This window comes from Ornithodoros turicata, chromosome 10, assembly GCF_037126465.1.
Source record: "Ornithodoros turicata isolate Travis chromosome 10, ASM3712646v1, whole genome shotgun sequence".
NCBI lineage: Eukaryota > Metazoa > Arthropoda > Arachnida > Ixodida > Argasidae > Ornithodoros > Ornithodoros turicata.
In genome coordinates, this window is record NC_088210.1 from 3,543,550 (window position 1) to 3,552,422 (window position 8,873).

Here is an 8,873-nt window from a genome sequence, read left to right on the forward strand (position 1 = left end):
CTGAATTCCATTCCATTCATTGGACAGTTTCCGCCATTCCTTTCCGGACTCTGATAAATCTGGAATGATTCCGGAATGATTCCAACCCCGGAATGGCAACTCCGCAACCCTGGTTGTGACGAAGCACATTATACATTCATAATGCTCATCCATCTACGTCGTCGGGATTGGTGAATTTTAGAAAACGTGCATTGCACCAGTTGCTTTATTAGTTTATGAACTCGCATTATTCATTTCTCCAATCTCTGGTGAGTAATACAGGGTAACGAATGCATCAACTCAGGGAAAAGAGGTGCTGACGCCAGGAATCGAACCTGGGTCTTCTGATTTTCGGTCAGATATGCTAACCACTACACCACACCAGCACGCCGTTTCACCTGAGCCATTGAGTGCCTCAAATACGGGGGGGGGGGGGGCGGAAAACCAACCACGGTATTCCCATTCTCTCTTGCATCTTTCTCACTCACCCTCTCATTCATACACGGCCAGGGCGATTTGTTAACGATGTAATCAGAAGACCCAGGTTCGATTCCTGGCGTCAGCACCTCTTTTCCCTGAGTTGTTGCATTCGTTGATTTCTGGCCGTTTGAGGCTTACTTGTTTGTGTCGTCCCTAATTGTGGTCTGCCTCGGCCAAATCTCGTTGTTTGATACAGGGTGTTTCAGTTAAATTGCCCTTCTAAATAATTCGTGAACAGGTGCACCAATCAAAGAACTCCCGTTTTACAAGTATCTGCTCGATACCTCCTTGAAGCTGCTCACCGTATGGATGAGTGGGAGGAGTTCATTTTCTAAGTAAACATTCAAATGAGCTTCGTGAAAACGATTACTGATAAACAAGGGTGTCGTCGTACAAGCCTGTATTTTTGAGCCAGATTGTATTCTGTCTGTTTAGAGCACTTTATTCATTACAGTTTGCAATCGTACCGGAATGTATCCTGTGAGGCATACTTTTACGAAGACGAACGCAAAATCTCGTCCGGAACTTGCTGAATCGCTGAACTTACATTTCGTGAACGATACCATAGTTGATCACTATATCAAGATCATTCGCCTCCCACAGAAGCAGTTTGTGAACATAGCGTGCGTATGCGATATTTTTGATTCACGTTTAGTTTAGGTTCGCCACTCGATTTGAAGTGAATCTGCATGCCTGTGTAAAATTTTACAAGGTGCATCATAAGCCATTCATAATAAGCGGCACACGGTTCCACAAATTCTTGGAGAGCATTCCCTGACGTGAACTTCCCGCGTCGGAGGTACCTACACAGTAAGCTTTTTACACTTTTTTGGTGTAAATGGCTTGTCCCATGGCGCACACCTTTTTGGTGTTGTCTTTACACTCAAATGAAGGGTGTTTTGTAATACACCCTTTACTTAAGTGTACTCCTAATAAAACACGGTTATAATGGGCGTTTAAAAACAAAACCACCCTTAAAAGGGGAGAATTCGATTGAAAACACCTTTTATGATGGGATTGTTTGCTAGCAAATATTCCTTCGCAAATGGCTAGTGTAATAGAAGCTTCCGCGGCAGCATGCCGACACCAGTGGCGGAGACATAGAGTTCGACGTTCTTGCTTCTATGGCAAGCAGCATCGTGAACACGGCAGACTTCCAGCCGTGGTTCCATCATAGAACCTAAAACGGAGCTCAATGCGTCGCAGGCACGCCTCGTTACCTTGGTAACACTGTGGGACCAACGTGAGTGCGGAAGCTTGAAGAGACCTCGGGCATCCTCAGTAGCCTATATTGGCGTGTCGGATGGATCATATACTGAAATACAATTTCTTGGGACACGTTCGTTACATGTGGTGGGGAAGGAAACGTTTGTAACGGTGACGGGAATGCGTTTTTGCAATTAACACCCACGCTTACGACGGGTCAAAGATATCAGCTGAATTCCTAACATCCCTCCATGTCAAATACTGTGTTTTTAACTCAGGTTATCGTCAATAATGTGATTACTTGCTGAGCGGAGCTGTGAAACCAGCATAATTTTTCTCTCACGAAATAAAACACAATTTTAACACTATATTCCCAATTCAAATGCGGTGTAAAAATGGTGTATTAGACGGTAAACACCTGTTTCAACACCCCGCTTTACACCCTTAACGATCGACATTGGATAAAACGTGGTGTATGTCGATAATACACCTTTAGTAATGCTCTTCTTGCACGCTTTGCGGAATAGAAAAGGGTGTTATAAGAATACACTTGCCTCGAATAGACTTGCCTCGAACAGCGGATCGCCCCCTATCGGGCGCTGATAGACAGCCGGAAACGAGATTGGGATGATCCGCTATTTCCTTCAAAGCACGCACAACGGATGCGTTCGCCCCACCGCCGTTTCTCTGACGCATCCGTTGGGCGTACCGACCCTTCTTTCAAGGAGACAGTGGATCATTCCAATCTCGTTTGCAGCTGTCGATCAGAGCCTACAGGGGGAGCACCGCTGTTCGTGGCAAGTCTGCGCGCCACTGTATCATGTACATGCGCCCTCTGTTCACCAATGAGTGCATTCCAACTTCTCCTGTCTTCTCCCCGCCTCCTAACTCTCCCTCTTTTCCAGAAGAATTCGTCCGACTACCGGCTAGGGAAGGAACGTGTGATACAAGCTTCCACGTTCCTTGATACGCATCTTTCAAGATAGCTGTGGACCATGTTATTTTTCGGGACGATTATGGTGGTGCCGCTCATGACACGTGAGCGACCTTCCGAAGGGCATGAAATGGTCGCGCCGTTTTCGAACATATTGTGCCCGAACATTCGAGAAGGAAGAGGAGGAGAAGGGACTATTCCTAACATGGCCGTCGTGATGATAAATTTATATTATTAGAGTTTTAGTATACGTACGCTGTCGCCTTTCGGTACGTATGGAATGCCGTGGTGGTTCTGCCCAATGCTCCGTTTAAGTATTGCGCGTGCTCAGAATTTTCTTTTTATTACGCATAGGACTGAAGGAACCAGAGAGGAGATCCCGGATTATCAACGCTACCCCTTGCGCATGCAAAGGCAACAACGTACGTTATACTAAAACCCACTAACTGCATGTATAAAAGTCACGCAGCTGAAGCTGTCCAAAAATTAAAACGTTCACCGGATCCCTACCATAACTGAAAACAAGGAAAGCGCAAAAAAAAAGAAACACACACACACACACACTGGGTGAAGGGTAACAAGAAATCCGCAATGCACACCTGCATATGCGCCATTCGGTCTGGTCCATGCAGAATGCATGGGTGCACTAACGAAAGTCATACGCAGTCTGGTAACCACATGACAAGCTTATTAATAAATTAATCAACAACAACAAGCGCTTGATGCCAGACAGCCGAACACACACCCACAAAATATCATAACCGTACATCCTCACATGCAGCAAGTGCGCATGTACGTGCAAGTGTAGTCACTTCTGCTAACAAAAAATGCTAGTCTTCTGAAGCAACGGTAACGAAAATCCACAGTTATTGACGTGTGATACTGCATAATGAAAACACAATGTGAAAACTGATGTGAACTGCTCAGTTGAAACAGGGTGAACTTGAAAGACATGTCATAGTCAAAGGGATGTCATATTCAAACTACACAAGTGAAGATATAAAAGACAACATTTCTATTGAAAGGCAGACGATTTCGCAAAGCCGACCTGCACCCGTAGCAACCGTACACTAAATTTATAATCACGACCACATATCGTGTTGGGAATGGTCCCTTCTCCTCACACACACATGATCCCGCCCACACACTCACACTCCTTGTGCGCACAGCGAGATGAGAGATGAAATTAGAGAATATTTGAACGTTTAGTAATGCGTTTACATATGGGGTGTCATGAACAGCGAGGCTGCCTCGCGAGTTTCGAAGTAGCTCGAAAAACTCATAGTTTCAAGTAGATGGGTAGAAATCCAGCGAACCGGTAGAATGTAAGAAGGGAGTTGCCTCAGGACAGAAGCCGCCGATATTTCGAACAGAGACTGTTCTTCTTCTGGGCACCGTCCTCATCATTGGCATGGTATTTAAAGGGTTAGGTGTGACGTGTTTAAAGGTTCATGTGAATTGTGGGTCAACAGCCCGGAGGGCTCCGGAGGGCTCGGGGCCCGGAGGGCTCCGGGCTGTTGACCCACAATTCGCATGAACCTTTAAACACGTCACACCTAACCCTTTAAGTACCATGCCAATGATGAGGACGGTGCCCAGAAGAAGAACAGTCTCTGTTCGAAATATCGGCGGCTTCTGTCCTGAGGCAACTCCCTTCCCTCATAGTTTCAAGAGCATTCAGATAGACGCCCATAAGTTTCTTCGTGTGGTTCTTGACCGCTGTCTGTCCTGGAGAGCGGAGGTTCGTTGTCTGAGAGATAGAGCTGAGCCTCGGCTGAATGTCCTTGCGATCTCTGTGGTGCCCGCTGGGGACTTTCTACAAGGGCATTGCTTGGTCTACACCGGTCCCTCATACGACAGATGTTGATGTATCATCTTCCAGTGTTGCGTAAGCTCTGTCCCTCGACCGAACAAGTGTTGGGAACCTTGTTCGTCCATGCAAAGAGCATGAAACAGTGCCTTGGTGTCCACAAATCAACGCCAACTGCCCCTGTCAAGGCTGAAGCCAAGGAGCCTCCGCTGGCCTTCATGCGGACGGCACAATCTCTCGGACACTACATGAGTTTTTCCACTCGACATTACCGTCACACATTAGTGCGCGACATTCTTCGGCGAACAGCATCCACCTGCTGCGAAGCTGTTTTAGCTCACTGCAGCCTCATTCCCAAGCATAAAAAACTGACTCTACCCGCAGTCCCACCATATGCCCTTCAGGCAGCACGTCAATGTCCCTGGCTTGGCTTCCAGAAAATCAGCTACAACAATTGTTCTTCGCCAACTCAGTCTGAGCATGCTTCATCGCGATGAAGGCAGAATTAAAATCTTTAGTGACGGCTCATCGACACAGACCGGCTTTGCCTGTGCGTTCGTAATTCCCTTGCTGTCGACTGAAAGAAGCGCAAGGCTGTCGCACCCGACGTCGGCTGCTGTGGCCGAGCTGCATTCAAATCTTATGGCGCTTTGCTTCATTGTGTCCCGCCAACCCATGATTCACTGGACTATATACAGTGACTCCAAAACCGCCCTCCAGCTTTGCACTGCACGCTCGGCTCGAGCTCTCTCGCTCCACTGGTGTGTGACGTCCTCAGGGAGTATCCGTGTGCTGTCACACAGGGACATAACATCACCTTGCAGTGGATCTCAGGTCACAGTGGCGTCCCTAGGAATGAGGCTGACGACCTACTTGCGAGACGGGCTCATGCGGTCTGCAGACGCACAATACGTATTTCACCCAAGCGGGCTCGAAGCAAGCAATTGGTACCCTTATGAGACGTCTGTGCAGTGAACACTGGCGAAGACGTCTGCCTTCTACGTCGTTCCTGCGCAAGGTGGACCCAGATATCCGATTTTATATGCCGTCAGCGCTTCCTCGACCCATCACGTCGCTCATCTACAGACTTCGCCACAACGTGCCATACAGTGGCCGGCTTTTGTTTAAGCTCGGCAAGGTTTCGTCCCCCAACTGCGGTCTGTGTGATGTAGTTGAGGACGTGGATCATATACTCCAAGACTGCCCGAGGTACAGTGCATACCGTTGTACCCTTGTGTCATCGCTGGCCCGCCTGGATAATTAGCCATACTGCACTGAAAAGGTTCTTGGGTGCTGGCCCGGAAATCAGCTCATACCTGCCATGCGCGCCCATGTGCAATTCCTCGTCTCGACGGACTTCTCTGACACTTTGTGACGCCCTTTGTTTTTTATGCATTGAGATTTCGCACGTGGACTCTGCTACACTGTTGCTTTTGGTGCAAAGTTTTGTGGTGATATTTTCATCCATTCCGTTTCAAAGTGCATAGATTTGTGTAGTTTCCCTTCCTTTTCTGAATAACGCGTCCTGGAGTAGTCAGTCCCGAGTGCCTCGGGACTAACATCTCCATTTTTTTCTTTTACAAATCAATCAATCAGATAGACGCCGGGAACTGGATGAACTTTTGCGATCGTCACGCTGGAAACCCCCCCCCCCTCCACATATATTATTTTTTTCTTTCTCCTCGAATTTGCACGATTTGCGTGGGTCAGCCTGTGGCAGGTAGTGGGGGCTCGAGCTCCCCCCCCCCTAGCCCCCCCGTGGCTACGGCACTGGGAACGTGGTACATGTAATCGCACTTTCCTTCTCTAGCCGGTATCCAGAGGAATCCCCAGGAAATGAGTTAGAATGAGCAGGCGGGGGAGAAGACAGGAGACGTGCAGGGGCACTTATTTGTAAACAAAGGGCGCATGTACTGTTACGATCGCATGCAAAACAGATCACCAAGTAGGCCGATTGGAAGCAGGACATAATTTCGAGCGTCAAGGCTGGACGACCAAACCAGACACGCATTGCGGGAAGCAAGCACTCAACTTCCCCTATTGTCCCTTCTGAGGGATTTGTTCTCTCCGTCGTAAGCAACGCCTTTCCCACGGACTCCCGCCACCAAAACAGGACTCGTACCTCGAATCCGACAAGGACGTGGCCCCAATGCAGTCTACAAAAGCGGAAGCCATCGGAGCATCTTCGTCTTCCCCAACTATCCATGCTGCTTGGACGGCCGCAGCGCCGACCACTTGTATATCTCTTGTACATAATGAAATAATCATTTTCGTTATACTTTGCTCCCTGAGTCGGTTCCCCATTTCTTTCGTTGGTGTCACGCTACCAAAGATGCCAAGACGTAACAACTGGATGACAGCCTGGGATGGCGGATTTTTTGGCTTTGGACGGCGGCTTGAGTGAGTGAGTAGTTCTTTTCGTACGCACACCAAGTGTTAGCTAGGAATTGGTAATGCTATCGAAATTTTGTTCGGCTACTGTTAGGAATTTTGTTTGTGCGTAATATTCAGCAGTAGTTGAACAGGCATAACTGACACTCGCAAATCAGTCCGCTATGAACCTAAAGAAGCTATTGAAAGCAGATTTGTCACCCCTGTGCGAAGAATGGGGGATTGATAGCGAGGGTTTGCGTCTGAAGTCAGCCATTATAGCGGCTATTGTGGAATTGGGTGCCGATGATGACGAGCTTACCGAGTGTTGGGAACTAATACAAGCCCAAAAGACGGAGCAGGCCAAAAAGGCAGAAAGTGAAAGTCTCGAACGCCAAAAGGACAAGGAGCTCGAAAGTAGAAAGTTAGAAATAGAGCGGGAGATTCAACTAAAGAAGAGTTGAAGCGGCTGGAGGGAAGACCGGCGTCGGAGGCAGGTTCCGGCGGCCTAGATCGAGTAAGCATGACTAAGCTTCTGCAACCATAGAAGATGGGGGAAGATATAGGCCTTTTCCTAGCTAACTTTGAAAGGATATGTGAAAAATTTAGTATAGCAAAGCCTTCGTGGCCACAGCGCTTGCAAACCGTTCTTCCTTGTGAGGCCGCTGACGTTATCGCTCGCCTGAGTAAAGAGGACGCTGACGATTACAGTAAAGGACAGCTTACTGCGAAAGTATCGTCTGTCAGCCGAGGCATTCAGACAGCGTTTTCGAGAATCGCTGTTCAAAAAGGGGCAGAGATATTCAGAGTTCACGTACGATATCACACTCTAAATCGTTTTACACCTTAAAGGGACTATCGCATCCGGGAACGTATGTATGATACCGATAGGATAATGTTCGTCACCGTTTCAGAGTCAACTTTGCCAAATTTCTCTTCCGAAAACAGCTTAAATATTAAGTAATCGAGTTTTAAAGGTCCGCATTCCATCTGCAGTCAACACGATGATGACGTAAGCGAGGCACACGAATAGGAGCGCAGCGCAGGCGATTGTCTCCGAGATCGTCTGCTTGGCGTTCGCATTGCACTATACTAAGTGAAAAGTCCTCGGTAAATACGCTGGCTTTCGCTTACCAGTGTGAGTGCAGACGTAACCATGTTACGTGAAACAAGGCGTTACGCTCCTGACTGTACGAACACGTTCGACACTAACCAGAAACAACGTTCCGCGAGCCGCTAACAGAGGAGGAGGAAGGAGGAGGAGTGTCGTTGGGAGGAACCCGAGAGGTCTGCCTGCCTGATTAGGCGGCATGTTTCTCGGGAAGGGAAAGGTGGTGGAGAGGAGGAGAGGAAAGGGTGAAGTGGAAGACCGAGCGGAATCCGCTCGGGGGGAAGATAGCTGCGTCCATGGGCCGACTTCAGGGGAACTGTGCCGGCATACGCCTATTACACATCTGAGGGAAACCCAGGAAAAACCCCAGACGGCACAGCCGGCCCGCGGATTCGAACCGCGGACCTCCCAGTCTCCAAGCGCACGCGTTACCGCTGCGCCACCGGAGCTGGTCCGCTAACAGAGAAGACGCCGTTCCCTAGCATTCCGCCTCGCTCGCCCGCCCGGCCACCTGTCTGTCGGTTGCCAAGGCTACCAAGGTCCTCCGGCCGCTCTGTGATTGGTATTCTCCATGTCATAGGGCGCGCAGTGATTGGCCTCGTCCGTGTGACGTTTCCGGAGAGGGAACCCCGGAATGCGTCGTCTGCTCTTGCGAAGTTTTATATCAAACTACACAGGAACAACGCTGCCAATTCGCGTCGGGTTTTCGGCGTTATTATCAGTGATGAACGCGGAGTAAAACGGCGCTACAGTTTCGGAATCGTTTGAGATGAATGCGATAGTCCCTTTAAAGGGTGTAAATCAAAATGTTCATGGCGCACACCTTTTAAGGTGTATTTTAACACCCTCGTGGCAATTGGGGTGTAAAGGTTGTAACGCCGAATAGAACTGCTGGGTTCGTGGCAATATGCTGGTAACTGTGTATTCAGAATTACCAGCATATTGCATATAATCACATTGAGGTCCATATATGTATGTACATC

General features: G+C 48.6%; 1 non-coding gene across 1 annotated transcript; it reads right to left on the minus strand.

Moving 5' to 3' along the window:
• Positions 1-293: 293 nt before the first annotated feature.
• On the minus strand, positions 294-365 carry Trnaf-gaa (transfer RNA phenylalanine (anticodon GAA)). The gene has a single exon. It is a non-coding gene; the product is annotated as a tRNA-Phe (tRNA).
• Between the last annotated feature and the right edge of the window lie 8,508 nt (positions 366-8,873).